The following is an 18425-nucleotide window of genomic DNA, read 5'->3' on the forward strand; positions in this document are numbered from 1 at the left end:
GCAAGTACCATGAGGCATTCCATGAAGACAAATAAAATATTTCAGTTTATTATAATTGCATGGGTTTTACTAGATTAGCACTGAAGTGCTTATTTTTTGCCTTTCAAAATATTTTGAATCTCTAAGCTTTAAATTAAAATATTTGTGGAAACAGCTCCATGAATGACTTATCATCATCATTAATTACCACCAAAATTTGGTGTGACTGGATTCAGCGAGAACATATTCAAAAAGTATTTCAGGAATTTGGTGTCTAATGTACCAAAGTGGAAGAGCCCAATTCACCTTCTATGTAATTAAATCAGGGAAAATTTTAAAAGTTAACACATTTACTTTGAGTAGGAAGAAGTATTAAATAATAAGTCTGAAAAGTAGGTCTTTTCTTCAAGATTTGTATCCCTGCTTTAGGAGATAGATGGCAGAAACCTCCACTCTAAAGTTTGATCAACAGAATTTTACCAGTCCTAGAGCAGTATACATCCAAAGTTATAATCCACTAGTTGCAGTGTTCACTATTGCCTTGTGCACATGCTCAGAGGACTTTGTCAGTTATAGGTGGCCTCTAGTCCCTTCTGTCTGTGCTGTACTTGGTACAAACTCTGTACTCGGTAAGGATGATTTGCCTTGCTGTGAAGTAACAGATTTCCTTTGTTGATTTAACTCTGATCATAAAAAAGATAAAGCACAAGTAAAACACAGTAAAATTTTAATTATTTGTGATACTAATTTCCTTCATGAGCCTAAAAGAATCACCAGTCTATAATGCTATATAGGTTAGCAAACATATTAGTACTATAGTTTGATTTTCGAGCATTATCATAAACAAGAGGTCAAATCTTATCCTTATGTTTGATTACTGGAGTGGGTACCTGCAGTGACTGTTTTCCTTGGAGAATGATAAAAACAGTGGCACTGCCAAGTAGGTTAAAAGAGTGAAGCCAGTCTGTTAAAAATACTAATGTAAAGGCTTATAGGATCAGACTTGTTTCCTGTTACCCAGACTTCTAAATATACAGGAAAACTGCAGGGAGAAGATTGTCAAAGTCCAAACCACTTCTTACTTCTCTTAAATTTTAGAATAAGCTTTAATGTTTCATTTAGGCTATTACTTTTAGCTAAAACTGTTACATAAAAGGGTTAACCAGTTTCTATCCTGATATTTTTGCATATCTTGAATTTGATAAAATGTCTCCACTGTGTGTTTTTAGAAGAACAGGATGAAATGCTCTACTATTTCTAATACACCTTTTTCTTAAATTTTCTTTCATGTGTTGGCTCCTGCTGTTCTGTTTCTAGTACGGTATATTTGTTTCTAAGAACCGTATCTGATTGAGGTAGTAAGGATTTGAAACATAGTGGCAAGACTGTAATGCAAAATTGTATTTAAACAACTTTAAATACTTGTTAAAACACCCTGAAAGGGACATTGAAAAACTTATGTATTTTGGTTTTATTTTTCAGTTAGGAGTAGCTGCACAGACTACAGAGGTTAGTCTTATTTATTAAAGTTTTTAACGTGATGTTTGAATTATTGGCTTATATTTTATGTGATTTTATATTGTCTTTATGATCCTTTGGATTGATTGTTTGGGTCATTTTGATGACTAACCAAATTGGTAGGCCAATGGGATTTTTAACAGATTACTAGAGTAGCTGTTACCTTTCTTACATTAGGGAACAATAACCACATGCCATTTTAATATAAATTCATATAAATTACATCTCAATATGCAAATATGTTTTGTCATTACTGATGCAGGTCTGTGAAGTCAAACGGAACAGAAAATACTAAGATTTTGTCTTTAAGTGTTCAAAGCCATAAAATAAATGAGGCATGGGTGTTGATTGTCTTCACCCTACATTATCTGCACAGGAACTATTAAGATTTTTCTATCTTCCTTTCATGCCTTATTTTCTCATACGATCTAATGAAGAGCTTCACTTAAACTATAATGTGCAGTAGTCTTGAAAGTACTTTTCTGTGGTACTAAAAAGCTATCTTTATGCATTATAGTCTTTTTTACTGCTATTTTTATTGATGTGTTGCATTGTATGGAATAATAAAATTTTGTAGTGCGGGAGTTACTTATTTAATTAATTTTTACTTTTAGATTATATTTTGTCCACTTTAAAAGCTACCCAGAATCCTGACTTCAAAAAGCAGATAGATCTGTAATTTAGAATTGTGGAACACTTCACTTTTTTTTTTTTTTTGCCTTTGGAAGTGTTGCTAAAGTTTCAATACACGCCTTTTTGGACTACAAAGTGAAATGTTCCTCCTACACTGGTGAAACTATATTTTGATGGTACTTTGTTGAAATTCAAGTATCCTGGTAGATGAAAACTGATTTAGTGGCAAAAGTCTTGTGGCAAGGAAAAGAAACAAAATAAAATATTTTAATGAAAAGCAAATAAACAAAACCCAACAACAAAACCCCCTAAAAATCAGTTTTGTCTAGTTAACAACTACTTGCATGTACTAAAATATTTAATCAAACTTACATGTTTTAATGTTCTGACTGCAAGAGATGATAGAACTTAATCTTTACACACTACTTTGAGATAGCCTACAGACTATAAACTCTTGCTGTAGGCTCTGTAATGTGTTGTGGTATTTATCTAAAATACCCTTCAGTGCTGAATTCTAAAATATTTTACTGGTCACCTCTAGGTTATCACTAGAATTTTCAGAATGTAATCTGAAGTACTCAAGATTTTGAAGCAACATAAGGCCTTCATCTAGAAAATGTTATAAACTGATCCAAAGAAGAAAGACGAGAGGCTTTTGAATTTATAAATGAAATCCCTTTCCTCCGTTGCTATTTTTTCCTTTTCTGTCTCAGAGCACAGATATTTTGTTCTCATGTAATGTCTCGTTAGGTCTTCTAAGTAAGTTAAAAAACCAAAATCTCTAGAAACCCCACCAAAGCTTGAATTCTGAATCTGAGCTGTGGGATTTTCTGACACTTACCTCTTGTGGACAATATAAAATATCTATCTATGCACCTGCCTGAGAGGACAGTGAGTAAAGTGTCCGTATTCCTCAGCCTTATTTGGAGCAATTAGATTTGACTTGGATAAAGCTAGTTTTTGAGCATGCAGATTTTAGGCTGCTTAAGGCAGAGCACAAACCAGAGTCTCGGAAATTCCACTGAGTTGGTTGTCCAGGTCCCTGAACTGAGGAACTCTTAGCTGCTTTCAAGGTTAAAAGAGAAAAAAAAAAAAAGGTATGAGTTGCTAATTCAGTTGTACCAATAAAATCTCGTCTTGCATAAGCTTTCTAAGTTAAACCAATGTGAGGTTGGCATACATTTGTTTTGCTAGATTTTCTCTCTAATAATTGCATGTTTTACTTGCAAGGTCATTGCTGAATTTTGCTAGGACTATCTAATACATGTGTGTATGCATCACAGCTAAATTTTTGGAGAATAAACTCAAATTTTTTGTTGCCACGGACAGCTTCAAAACTGGGTTTGTAAAAACCCATTTGTATTTATGCATGTTCAGGCACAATATCATAATAAACTTCAATTTTAGTCTCACAGATTCTGTTGTTGCTGAATCTATATTTAGTTTCTCAGGTAGATTTTTATTACTAAGAAACATGAAATGGGGAGATGAAGGTGTCCAAAATCTCGAGGTAGACTTTGTTATAGCCAGGTTATTCCTATGTCCAAGTTGCTAAATTTATTCAAGACAGAAGTCCTCTACATCCCAGATATAATTTTTATTTAACTGCCCAAGGAGTTTGTTTTTGCTAGTTGTATCAACACTTCCTGTCTGGCTTGCAGTGCGACTTGAAAACAGTTAATCATTAATCTTGACATCTTAATGTCAAGGGTCATCTCTCTTGTTGACCAAGATAATTTACTTATCACAGCCCATATCTGTAGATCATGTTTTCTAAACCTTTCATGATTCTTGGTTCTCTCCTGGATCCACCCTTTCTTTTATAAATTTTGTTGATAGTTTAGCATTTCTTAATTAATATCAGCAATCAATGTGTGAAAATATTGGAAAAATATTGCACATATGAATAATAATAATTACATATGAGTAATTATATTTCTAGTATAATATAGATATAGTAAAATTTAATATGCAGAAATATTTGTAGCTCTTTTTATTAAAGAAATTTAGGCGGATGAAGAACAGAACAGAATGGAACTGAGCTAGAGATGAAAACTTGCAAAATAAAAGAAAGTTTCCTGGTCTAGTGAAAGGTACCCCTTGCCCTGGCAGAGGGATCGGAACTAGATGATCTTTAGGGTCCCTTCCATCCTAAACCATTTGATGATGCTACAATTCTATATTGTTAAATATGAAGTGAAAATGTTCCTAAAGTCATGCATTGTCAATGTACTATACCCTCAGTACTAGTGGTTTGTTCTACACATTGCTAAACACTATCATGACATATACAAAACTGTTAGAGTATCTGTGCCTACAGTGTCACAGAGTGATGCAACTGTGTTTAGGGTTGATGGCTGGGTGCTCCTTTGTTGTGGAGGTGGAGTTGATCAGAAGCACTAGCCCAAGTGAACCTGTAAGATCCCCTAAGCTGCTTCCTTTACTCAAAGAATTGGTAGCAGGTGTTATTTATTTTTTAATAACTGTGTTGATGTGCCATCCGCAAGTTGCCAATAGGCTAGAAATTAGCACAACACACACTGTGGAGACATGAGGAATTTAAATTGCCAGAAGAATCAATTTTCATTGAGGGAATTCAAACATTGATGTGCATTTGATGGTGAAGTTGTCCTTTTTAATGCTTGCATTTAAATTACCTTGTCATTAATGGGAAATATTCATCTGAAAAATTAGGATGACTTTGTATTAACCAATTATACTTTTAGTTATGTTTTAACAGTGGAGAGCCAAAAATATCTCAAAATATTACCTTCCCTACTCAGAAGTCACCAACAGTTTAAATATAACAGTACTCTCACAATTGTCTCCAGGATAAAATTCTGGTTTTCCTTCCAGATATGCTATTGTTGAGTTGATGAGATGAGAGAAAGCTAGCACTGGAAGAAGGGTAAAGGTATTCAGTGAAAAGAAGAAAAATCATTATGTTCAGCTAGTATCATTGATATAGTCCTGAAGACAAAATTTGGCAAGTTAAGAAGATTAGGGTGATTCAAAAGGATAAGGAAACATAAAATCTTAAGCGCTCTAAGTAGGTAAAGGTTGGATTTTGAATCTGAGTTAAATATAAATATATAGTTAGACATTAAGATAGACATGAGCACCATTCAGAGTACTAGTGGAGGAGGTTAAAATAATCCATGATTTAAAAACAATTTTTAGTTACTGTAGTACCTGATGTAACAAATCAATGTAGTATTCTCAATACTGAAGTCACTATAACTAAAATAAATAGGACTCTAAGATGACAGCTCTGTCTGAAATAACCTTAACTTTTCTAGTTGAATGTAAGTTATTACATTTCTCTGTATGTGAAATGTAGGAACAACTGCTATCATCACTGCAGGAACCAGTATAAGCTAAGGAGTCTGCTCAAAAAATCATTGTTGCACAGCTTAAACTGGTTGAAGTCTAAGACATCCCTGAGGAAGGGCTTTTTCAAAAATGCTCTGGTATCTTTTAGAGTTGTCATTGTGGGAAATATCAGAAAAGGAAATATAAAAAATGCAAACCGTAGATGTGAGGGAAGCTTATTTTGTGCAGTGAACTATTTGGCAGTATGAGCTGTGAATGAGTAGAAATTTCTGCATCTGCCCCATCTACCATTTCCCCAGGGACAGAACAGTCACTACTCATGACTGCTTCCAGTGAGACCCCACACTTCACCATGTCAGAGAATTTTATAGCACTTGCACTTTCCCTATATTTCTAAGTAAAGATGATATCTCTTGGGATAAAAATAATGCACTTGTTTAGTAAATGGGGAGTGTAGCTAGGAGACAATGCTGAGCAGGAATAAGAGAGTCTGAAATTTTAAAAGGGCTGAGATAAGACCTGATTTAACATTCTGTGTAATCATACAAAGATAGAACACAAATAAAGCACATTTTTTTCATCTAACACTGAACAAACTAGAAAGGGCAGATTTAACATGGTTGCTTGTAATTTTGGCATTACTAAGAGAAATGTTTGATGCATTTTTTTTCTTCCCCCATTCTCCCCAACACAGAGCCAGAAGCAGAAAAAGTTTATAGTTGAGGTTTAATAACACTTTTTTTAGTATAAGCTCTGTAATATAACAAATTTTCTTAAATCTTTTACTTGCATTGCACTAATTCACACTGTATGTCTGGTTGCCACAACAATATCTTGTCAAGTGCCTGTTTAATTTTTACGGGTTTCTAATTTCTTTATTTATATTGAAACTCATCTAGTTTTATCCCAAAGCTCTTTTCAAAATTCCTGCAAAAAAGCACTTTATCAAACAATAATCTCTTAACTTTCAAATAGGTACACCATCCTTATGGTGTAAGAATGTAATCTATTAGAGCAATCCCAAGAAAAACATTTTTTATTAAATGTACCCATCTATTTAAAGGTACACTAGCATGTGTCCCTTTCAAACACTATCAGTAAAGGCTCTATTTTTTCAGAGATACTTTACTCTTTTGCTTTCTACTCTCCAGAAACAGAAATCCCAAGAACTGGTACATTAATCCCATGGACAAATATCTTGAAAGTTTCTTGTTTCTAACAAGACTATTGTTGTATCAAACAGCAACTGGCTATTTAGAATAAGAAAGGAGGTAAGGAGGCACTGTATTTCGGAATTGAGTAACATTTTGCTGACAATGATAGAAAAACTAATTTACTGCTTATAGGAAATCTTGTTTCACTATTTTCTAACATTAGGTTGAATCCTTCACTTGTGGTCAAACAAGCCATGTAAACCACCTGATCCTTCTATTAATAAATGAGTGGGTTCCTACAGGAGATCAATTTAATAAAATACTCAGTTTTCAAGCTGACTGTCCATAGGGCCTTTATTGCATCTTGTTCAAGTCATGAGGCTGCATTTCAGTTGTGGACAGAGTCAGCATCTTATCCTTGCAGCTGAAATGTATATGTGTGCACAGCATCCTTTTAGAAAATATGTCATTTAATTTTAATGTAATGAGTGGGATCTTTTCTGTCATGTGGAAGAGCGCTCCATTTAATGCATGCATTTTGACATATGAATTTTGACACTTATTTTGGTAGTGATGGGGATGTCAGACTGCAGATACATGCAATGTGTTAACTGGTTAATAGCTTAATAGTAGATTTACTGCTGGGAACTGCTCTTCCTGCAGGTGCCATCTCAATTTTTTCTGTGTCATACAATGAAAATCAAGCCTCAATGTTCTTTGATTACACTGAGAAAGTATGTTTGTTTATAAATAGTCCCTTTGAAAAGGTGCTGTTTAGTGAGTAAGATAACATAGTAACTTAAAATTCCTAGTTGTGATAAGATAAAAAAAAATAAAATGACAGCATAACAAATAAAAACCTCAAAAATTATAATTATGGCTCCTGATTCAAATGCTTATCATGTCCTCAGTAATTTTTTTCACATTGCTCTATGGTAAGATATTTCTGATTTCTCAGCTGGGAAGACACTTAAACAACTTAGCAAAAATCTGATTTTTTCACCCTGAGAATTTCTTTATTTGTTCAGACCAGATGTTAAGCTCAGCAGTAGTTTGTTTCCAATATTGTTAAGGGAAAGTGAGGATTCTTGTATAAAGTGAGCAACCTCTTGATAAATGCTCCTTGATTCCAGGACTGGCAGTTTAAAGATCTGAGCTGAATGTCACCTGTACATTTAATAAACTTTTAAAAGTCATAAACAGTTATCTTATTTCTTAACCCATCATGTCTTTACATCTTTGTGGAAAAATTTGAAATACGGTTTGGTATTGAGGATCTCTGCTGCTGGTTTTTTGTTTGGTTTTGTGTGGTTTTTTTCTTTACCTTCATAAAGAAAAGAAAAGAAAGAAAAAATTCTTGTAGTGCCAGTATATACTCTCATTCACTGAAGATACTAAAAACTCTTGTTTACATCATGAATAAATTCTGAACTATACCATAACACGTATTGCTGGAACGACTGATTACAGACCTTTTTAAGGGCTCACAGTCTATATTACTGCTGTCTCTTGACTCTGCTGCCTTTCTGGGCTCTGAGGGGTTTGGGCTTTTTTGCTTTTATTTCATTACTTTCTGATCATTCTGATCTCTTCTTTTAGTCTGCTAAATTCCAATCACATATTAGAAAAAGATTTGGATCTTTTTCTATTTGCAAGAATTACACTTTACAAGAATTATACTAAGTATAATCAGGAACAAATGAGTATTAATTGGCCTCAGACACATGTAAACTTTAAAATAGATATCTAATGTGATAAAAACGTGAATCTGGAACAGTGTTTTCATTACTCCTATTTGTCTGGAGACATGACTATATATATAGACCATGTAACATGATTACCCAGATATGAGGACTGGAGGAAATTCCCTCTGGTGCTGTATCTGTTAGGCCACCAGGAAAGTATCATGCCAGTTATGTTGTATCTTTGGTTATCTGGTTATAGTGAAAGAACTGAGAGAGGTCTCTATGATGAAATTTTTCTTTAGAGGAAACAGATCTTGAGAAAATGCCTCAAATGCCAATGTTTGTGAAAGCGAATGCAGAAAAATAAATAAAACTAAATAATATAGAATAAGTAATGTTGACAGATTTACAAAGTTACTGAAATAAGACACTGCTGAACTACATGCCACAGTAGTAAACCAGCAATGTAACAAGTCAAACTCGGCTGGAAAATATCAGATCTAATAGTCATAAACTATACCAAAAAGGAAGATGTCCTTCCACAGTCTAAGTCTGAACCCACACTGAGTACTGCATCCAGCTCTGAGGACCCCAGCATAAGAAGGACTTGGACCTGTTGAAGTGAATGCAGAGGAGGGTCATGTCCGAGGGCTGGAGCACCTCTCCTATGAAGACAGGCTGAGAGAGTTGGAATTGTTCAGCCTGGAGAAGACAAGGATGTGGGATGACTTTAGAGCACCTTTCAATAACTAAAAGAGGCCGCTTATGCCGAAGAGGTAGATTTTACGGGGCCATGTAGTGATAGAACAAGAAGTAATTGCTTGAAACCAAAGGAGGGTCACTCTAAATTAGATATAAGAAAGAACTGTTGTACAATGAGGGTGGTAAAACACTGGAGCAGGTTTCCCAGAGACATAGTAGATGCCCCATCTCTGGAAACATTCATGATGAGGTTTGACAGGATTCTGGGCAGCCTGATCTAGTTGAAGATGTCGCTCCACATTGAAGAGGGATTGGACTAGATGACCTTCAAAGGTCCCTTCCAACTTCTCCCTTCCCCCTGCCCCAAACTATTCTATGATTCTGTGAAACAGCATAAGCTAGTGTCATAATTGTCAAGTAAATTGTATTTGAACATCTGTCCTTCTGTCTAAACAGTCATGGTTTCTATATTAGAGTTTAACCAAAGCATAGAACTCACATGTTTGCTCTGAATATTGGCAATCAATGTTTCTGCTTTTCTTTTTTTTCCCCCCCATTTTTTCTCCTATGGTTTGACTACCTCATTTCTGTGGCTTCACTGTACATTGTATTTTTGTTAGTAAAACTTTTAGACAAGAGTATAAAGCACGTGCTTTTAGTAAGAATATGTCTTTTTGGAAATCCTGGTAGTCTTTAAGACAGGGTGTGACTGGGGAGGGCAGAGGGAGCTTTTGTTTTATTTTTAGTGAAAAGTACACACTGAAAGCCTGGCATACAGGTCATAAAAACTGAACTACTACTTCTTGTGTATCCATAACATAACCTTGCTTCCAGGGTATATCTTCTTTTTTTGAACTATTCTTTCCTTTGTGAATAGTTTTATTTTATTTTATATTATTTTATTTGCTGAGGGTTGTGGTTTTTATTTTCTTATCAGATTGATATGAAGATAAACAGTCTGGATGAGGGAAGTAGTGGAGGACTTTCACCACAAGTGTGAAAAATGAGCAGTCCCAACCTGGTAAGTTTTGGGTTTCTTTCTACTGGTGATGGTTTTCCCATTAGTGTTCTCATTTATGTTTGTAGCAAGATCTCAGTTGCTGTTGGTTTATTCTTGATGTAATATTTCTATGTTAATGTCTTAAACTTTGTCTTCTGTGTTAACAAGACACAAGTGCTCAATATCTCAGTAACATTTTGAGATGTAGCTTTGTCGTTGATTCCATGATTCAGTCCTCAGCCAAAGTAGTTAGCACATAAAATTATTTTATGATCCTCTAAGTATGTATGCAATGTTCACATATTTTGCCCAGTCTTGTCAGGACTAGATTTTGCAATTTAAAAAATTTTATGAACTGAGGGGTCTGTTTTTAAATGTTATTTTTCTGCTTTATTTATTTTATCAGTGTCATGGTTTAGGAATGACACTCTTAACCACAGCCATTCCTCCCGCCATCCCTCAGGTGGGAGACAAAAGTCAAAGATTATGGGCTGAGATAATAACAATTATTGGAAGAAATAACGAGATAAGAGAAACTGTAACACCGAGAATATTAATAACAAAAGTGTACAAAAGAAGGTGATTTACATGCAAAAATGCTCACCAAGCCCAGGAATGAAAAACAATGGTGGATGGACCCTCTGCCCACCACACTTTTCCCTGACCACAAGCCATGTCCACCTTCTTCTCAGAAGCCCTTACTGCCACCCTGCAGCAGTGAGATGGTACACAATAACAGCCTAGACACAACGACACAGCCTCAGGCTCCATCCCCTCCCAGCTACTGTGAAAAAAGTAATTCTGACCTGGCTGAAAACCAGGCAAATTAATTATTTTAGAAAAAACAACCAACCAAACAAAAAACAACCAACAACAAATAAACAAAAACCCCAAAACCAAAACAACAAAAAAACCCCAAAAAACCACAACCAACAAACAAAAATCCCCCAAACAAACAAAAAATGCACAACAAACACAATGTTCTAGGGGTTCAAATTGTAATTTTAAAGCAATTACTTAGTCTAGTCTTATTCTAACAAATGTTTACTTCGGATGAGTTGTCCTTTTATAAAAGACCTATCTGCAAAAATTTTTTCCTCCCTAAGAGAAAATCAGTGCAATCAAAGCAGTGCTATTTCTTTTGAGAGAAAAAGTAGTTTGAAATGTTTAGAGACAACAGTGTCTATCTGCGCAAAGTAAGTGGAACCAGCCCTATTATTTTTTATACACTACCACATCAGCATTACACACAATCTTTAGCTAATAGGGTGACGGGAAGTGGTAAAAGAGTTTTAGAAAATAAAAAATAATTGCAACATTTAATAGAGTAATGCTTTCAAGCTTATAAGCTGAAAATATAAACCTCCCTTCCCCCCAGTATCAGGGATCTGGTACAGTGTAAGACCTTGTGGCCTAAGAATGGATTTGTATATTAAATTTATCAGCAAAGAGATACTTAATAAGGAGTTGTAGATTTCTGTCAATACTGGTCTTATCTGATCTCCAACTTCATATATGTGTGTGTGTAGTCACTTATATATCTATGTATGTATTTTTCTATCTGTCTACCTATCTATCTATCAATCTATGATAAAGGAATGATATATATCCCTTATTTAAAGGTAACATAGTTTTCTGAGTTTTACTATCACTTCTGACAATTCAATCAGTAATATCTCGCCATTGCCCTACTTTGAAAGCATATTATGTGATAATGAAAAAGAAAATTCAAAATTCTTGAAAGCTCTTGTAATAAGCCTGAAAGAAAGAAAGAGGTTAAAAGCTGGGGAAAATCATCCTCCCCTCTTCCCCCCACAGACTGGGTTCATAAATACCCAGAGTTAGGTAAGGGCAGGAGAGCAACACTGAATACACATCCCAAATGACGCTCATTGTCCTTGTTATAGCACTTGTTATGTCCTTGTTATCATGTCACACTTGACCACACCCCCACACCCTGGGAAAGGACCCTTGCCCTGCTGCCCCTTACCCCCTGCACGTGGTGTGAGGTGGCATCAAATAACCCCAGGGTCCTGACCGGGTCTTTTCTGCTCCTCTGGTGCCTGCAAAAATTAACCTTGTCCTGGCTGGAACCAAGACTCTTCCTCAAAAAATGAAGGTCACTTTCTTGTGATCACTGGGAGGTGGCAGAGATGTAAAAAATTTTAATAGAGAAACACAAGGAACATTGCTTTATCACTTATGAAGAATATTTCCTTTCCTGTTATGTCAACTTACTTGGACTGTTTGAGCTCTCCAAACTGAATTGTAAGCCCATTAATATTGTAACACTGCTGACTCAAAACCACCTCCTGTCCTGTAAACGCAGTCAGTGTCACTTTCATTTTTGACTGACTGTGATTCATTTTTTTTCTTTTGCTGTATCCCCAAAATCTCACTAGGACTACTTAGTGGTATTTGTGATTTGTCTCCTTATGCATTTATGACAAAGTTGCTGATTCTCAAAATTGCACATAACGGAGGATGGTCTACTATGGGTTCCTGCAAGAGCTACTTGCTTTGTTTCTGCAGGTCCGAGAGTGCTTTTTGATCCAAGTTTAGACTTTCCCCAGAACTTGGGATTTTCCTATCTTAACATCACCACCTCTTAGTCATGTTTCGGGTAGCACAGTAATAGAGTGTTTTTCCTTCAAGGTGTTTGAATTACCAGCTGTTCAGTTATTTTTGAAACTTTCTACCCTCCAGAAAGTGAAAATACATCTAGAGAGTATCTTTAAAAGAATAAAAACCCTGTAATTCTTTTATGTAGAACAGATAATTTTTGTAAACTTACCTGGATGCCTCACTTTAGGGTATGTCTAGAATGTACCTTTTAGAATTATTTTGAAAAAAAAAAAATTGAATATTTTAAATTGTTTTAATCTTCTGAAAACTTTGTATCTTCTACAGTTAGATGAAATGAGTGCATTGGTGAATAACAATAATAGTAAAACAATCTTCCTCTAGCTAAGTTTCTGCTTTGATTCCCATCAGATATAAGATTTTTCATAGTTGGTTTCTTGGTTGTCTGGTTTTTATCCATAAGGTGATTAGATACTGAAGCAGATTTCTCAGAGAACTTAAAAGATATCTGTCCTTGGAGGTGTTAAAGAATAAATTGTACATGATCCTGAGTGGCTTGATTTAAGAAGACCTTAGAGATCTATTTTTTGAGAGGAAGGTTGGACTAGATGACCTCCAAAGTGTACTTCCTTTCAAAATCATTCTGTAGATTTGTGATTCTATGGTTAAAATTATCCCCAAGAAGTAGGAGCGAAGTCTTATCAACTGTTTGTCTTAATTTCACTAACCACTTCAAGGAATTAGTTATGAAATTTTGATGAAACTTACATGAAATGTCAGTAGATTTAGTTTGGGGAAATTACCAAGAGACTTAAACTCTGAGGAAAAGTAGTTCAGCTTTGAGAAAACCACACACTCTTAGGTATCAAGATTTTGCACAACCGTAAACAAACTCTGTATACAGATATTTGAAAATCTGTTTATGCACTGGCTAAAATCCTTTGGGAAGTCTGAAGTTGAGCTAAAAACTGAACTGCAAACATCTAAGATTCCCTCTTATTTCTGTTTTAGTCTGGTTTTTACTGTCATCTTTCCCAAAGACAGCTTACAGTAACTAATATGCAACTTTAAAAGTTAGTAGTAAGGTTAGTTTAGTTTACAGCTGTACTTGTTTGTTGTTTTACCTAAAGGAAACCAAGGAAGACTTTATGGGTGTATTTTCTTCATTTTCCAAGAGCAGAATAGTAGAGTACTGTCTTAATGCCATAGGTAATGATCAAGGCAGTAATTCATTCTTGGCATAGTTTACTAGAAGTCAAAGAAATTGCATCAGAGATTAATCTGGCCAAATCATATTTAAAGGAAACATAGAGTAATTTGATTGAAAAACAATCCCTGCAAAAGTGGTTCATTACTGAAAAAGCACTAGTCTTAAAAGCAGTGCTGCCAGTAAGTCATGGAATGGGTAGAAAGTATTAATATTGACTCTTTAAGCCCTTATTTTTAGCTACTTCAAAAGGCCATTTAATTTCTGTCACTGTTTTCTCTTCTTGCCTGTATTAATAACTGTTAACTTTTTTTCCTGACCTTTCAGCATTTCTAGAACACCTTCATTTAATAAGGAATTCATTTGCAGGTGTAACAGTTATTTATAGTCATCAGCTTTTTTGCTATCAACATGTTTTTAAGCATGTTAGTTGGAATGGGAAAGAAAACATGATTTGGGGAAACTGCATCAGTATACTGCATACTATAGTTAAGTATAGCATATTATTTATTTTTTAGTGCAAAAATTTACTATCAGTTTTGTGAACAACATTTCAGACATACTATCACATTAAACATTACTAGGAGAAATCAGAAGTTTTCTTCTTAATATATTTATGGTCTTTTGACATACAAAAAATTTGTGTGACATTATTTTAGCAAGCAGTATCATCAAGATGAAATCTTGTCTGTTAATTCTACATTCTACCCTGAGAATATAGAAGTAGCAAAGTTAGGTGTCTTTCCACAGGTATAGGCACAGTTTTATAAATAACTTTTACAAAGGGAAGGAACCTCTCTGAGAAAGTGCTGTCCTGAGCTGGTTTTTGTTTATACCTTTCCTCCCTTGTGTTGTTCTGGCTGGGAAAAGGTGCCATTTCATGTGAAGATATTTCCCCAAAACAAATGTTACTGTGATTCTTTTGGGTATTCTAGAATTGTACCCTGTCATTAGTTGAGATGAAGTACAAATAGGACTCAGGAAGAGTAAATGTTACTGGAGCTATCATATCACATCCCTTAGCTGAAAAGAAGTGGGTGAGTCCACTTGACTATATCCATACTAACTATATGAATATATCTCTTCAAAATCAGACTAAAATCATATACCTACCTCCATGCTCAAGATCTCCTTTTATTCTCATATTGGTAAACTGAGTGGTGTTTGATCTAACAGTGGAATAAAGACACATGTCCTATTCATGTCACTGTTTTATTTCAATGCAGCAGCTACTATACACTTCTTTTAGGTTGTTATGCTTCTTCATATTAACTTTCAGAAGATACTTCTTGGTGGGTCCAGTTTCTCAGTTAGTATGTGTTATCAGATTCAATTTGATCAGATAAGCTAAACCACTTCAGGATAGCAGTTCTCTGTTACCTTATTTTAATGCAAATTTCTAGGGCTTTTCTTGTATTTTTAGATACTTTAAGAGTAGAGCTGAGGAATCCCCTGATTTTTTAGATTCTTTGTTATTTCAGGTTTGTTTCTTCATATCAGTTTTCTCTAGTTTTCTGTGAGACATCTCTGGCAGTGAAAGTGTTATAAAACCAGTGGGGGACAGACCGCTCTTTGATCTGCTAATTTATTGGAAGGATGAAAAGATGTTTTTTGGATGCTTCAAAAACAGTAGGTGTGGGTGGGTGGAAGGGTAATGAAAGACAGGGAGAGCACAGGAGCCCAGAAAGTAGGGCAGGGATTGTAGCAAGAGGAAGTGAAACAGAATACAGCTAGAAAGAGAATGAAGACGACTATCAAAATATTAAAAAGGTCATGAGAAAGGGAGAGAAAAAACTCTGATGTTAAACAGTGTGTAGTGTATCTTTGGTATGTGGTTACTTCTTCAAATTCACAAACATTTACCTGTGCATTAGTCCTATCATAAACATCTTAAAACATCTTAGAAACAAGCAAATGAAAAATTCTGCTTAAGTTACATAGCAGTATTTATCCATTCCCTTCTCCTTAAAAAATATATCCAGATCCATGACCCCTGTCCAACTTGTGCTGAAGATGCAACTCACCAAAAAAGCAATGTCAGCATTCCCTTCCCTGATGTTGTCATAAGAAATGTATAATTCTCTTTCCTTCTTACTTTTAAGAATTTCTTCCTATTTTGCAGATTTGGGTTTAAACCTTAGATTGTTCTTATACTTCATCATGTTCTTGAACTGTATCCAGTCTTCAGCTGGTTTGGAGAAGAAGTTCTAAACCTCTAATTAAGTTCTGATGAGCATTTCCATGTGATGCATGCAGAAAAGAAAGTCTCATTGAGGGAATGGAATGTCCCTGGTTTAACAGTGCTCTTTACTTTTAATAAAGCTGTTCTTCTAAGCAGAAAACTTTCTATTATGTGAAACTGCAAAACCTTTTTGCCATCTATTATTTTATCTCCATTGCTAAGAGTATGTTTTATAATAAGATAAGATTCACTTCAAAAACTAACTATTCAATGCTGGGAAAGAAAGCATGTCTTGATCTGTGCAGCAGTAATTTAGGGTCCACAGTCTTATGTCTGGACATAACATGTGTGAATGTCCCTCTTCTGTGAGTTCTGGTTTATTACTGCTTAATTTTTACTTTACAGTTGCTGGTACTGAACACCCCTCCATAATTTCCTTATGCTTTAATGACTTTTAAATAATAATAGCAAATAATTTAAGAATAGACCATCACATATAGATTTTATTTAATTGTGAAACAGTTCCTCACTCACTCTAGAAGAAATAATTTGTTAGAAAAAATCCTAGATACCTTTATGTTGCAAAGTATTTTTACATTTGATGTGTCAGGTATATGCCACATGGTCAGTGAACTGAGTTTAAGGATGGTTAAGTGTTCTTTAAGAGGGGAAGGCTTATCAGTTCATAAATATATGCGAAAACAACTTTCCCAACAAACTTCTCCCAATATAGAGGAAATCCTGAAAAATACTGTCCAAAACTGGTAATTATTGTCCTCTTTGCAATTGGCCTTGTAAAATATTCTTGTTGATATATGCTTTGTTATATCTTACCAAGGCAGTTAATTCTTTTTAAAGATAATGCTTAGCTGAGTTGTGTTATTAATCAAAATCCATGCCTCTAGCAGCCACTCCTACGGGAAAATAAAACAAAATTTAGAAGTGGTAAAAAGGAAAATGAAGTTATAATACCAAAACTGTTTGCCATGTTGATCTTTTTTTGTTTTAACTGACAAAAAAAGGTTTTATTTGCAGCACTGAGGCATAAATTAGTTCTCTGGATGTCAAGATGGCAATATTGAAGGCAGTTGGTGACAAGAATGAGTTTTCATAATACAATGTGTTAATATATCAGTATGTTAAGATTATTATTCAGGAGTCTTATATGTTAAAATATTTAATTAAAGTAACTTTAAAACATTTTAACTAAAGTAACTTCAGTCATGCTGTCTCATGCTAGATCTGATTTATTCTTTGTGGAGGAGATGTAAACCACTTCTCACATTATAATGTGTTTGTAGGGAAAAAAGGAATATTTTACAATCTGTATGACAAACAATTAATCTCATTATTACTGGCCAAAGTGTTATTTCACAAACCATTGTTTTCCAACAATATTACATGAATAACGTAGATAAAGATAAACGTAGTCAAAGAACAAAATGGAAAAAAATGACAATATATGCAGCAGGACAGAGAAGAGAGTGGCTTGGATGAAGAACTCTTAAGTGCTAAATTCAGTATTGGCTTAATGGAGAATTTCTGTGAGGTTCTTTTTGTTTATTTTATAAGCTACAAGGATTAGCAGGTACTTTTTCTGTTATAATAAAATAACAGAAATTATTCTGTTACAATAAAAAATATCCTAACATCCCTGGAAAAGCTTTTAAGCACAAGTATTTTTGTCCTCGTCCTTGCCCCATTCGTCTAAAAAAAGCCTAGAGTGCTTTGTACTGAATGGGCCCCTTGGCATATTACTGCAGGGGTTAAGGGAAAACTAACCTCAAATCAAGAACAAGAGACGTGTGGGCAATCCATATGAAAAACCAGCATGAAAATCACTGAAGCTCTAGAGCTGCTTCACAAATGGAAACAAGAGTGAATCACAAGGAGAGAGAACCATCTTGCGAAGGCAGGGAGCCCACATATGAATATTCTCGCAGGTACCCCCACATCTGTTTGGGCGTAGGACTTACATCACTTAGATCACTTCTGCTTAGTTTAGTAAACTCTGTCCACTACAAGGGCAGTCTGAGAAGATACAGGTCCGTGTGAGAGCTGTTCTCAGCAAATGTCAAATTCCTGAAGTCCCTTATAGAATCATACAATGATTTATTTAAAACCATTACCCTTTGTCCTATCCCAAGAGATCACCCTAAAAGGTTAGTCCCAGTCTTTCTTACAAACCTCCTTTAAATATTAAAAGGTAGTGGCAGTTACTAAATCTTCCTGAAGTCTTCTCTTCTCCTGGCTGAACAACTTCAAATCTCTCAGCCTTTCTTCAATGGGGAGATGTTCCATCTCTATGCCAGTTTTAAGCATTCCCAATTAACTGTATTTAGACTTCAAACTGTCAGTTCTTCTCTTTTTTCTTGTTTCACTTTTTCTTATCCCCTAATCTTCCCTCTCTATGTCTGTGGGTCTTGGTCAAAGACATTCCTGTTGTTTC

The 18425-nt window shown here is 34.9% G+C and overlaps 1 protein-coding gene across 3 annotated transcripts in view; it reads left to right on the plus strand.

Moving 5' to 3' along the window:
- The window catches only part of LINGO2 (leucine rich repeat and Ig domain containing 2), a 479491-nt gene that overhangs the window by 243276 nt on the left and 217790 nt on the right, over positions 1–18425 (plus strand). For all 3 annotated transcript variants that reach the window (XR_007907985.1, XM_051809028.1, XM_051809029.1), the window contains exon 3: positions 9942–10025. The gene's annotated coding sequence lies outside the window, so the exon portion shown is untranslated. The remainder of the gene's footprint in view (positions 1–9941; positions 10026–18425) is intronic.

This window comes from Manacus candei, unplaced genomic scaffold (genome assembly GCF_025592945.1).
Source record: "Manacus candei isolate 608988 ecotype Guabito, Panama unplaced genomic scaffold, ASM2559294v1 h1tg000074l, whole genome shotgun sequence".
Classification (NCBI taxonomy): Eukaryota; Metazoa; Chordata; class Aves; order Passeriformes; family Pipridae; genus Manacus; species Manacus candei.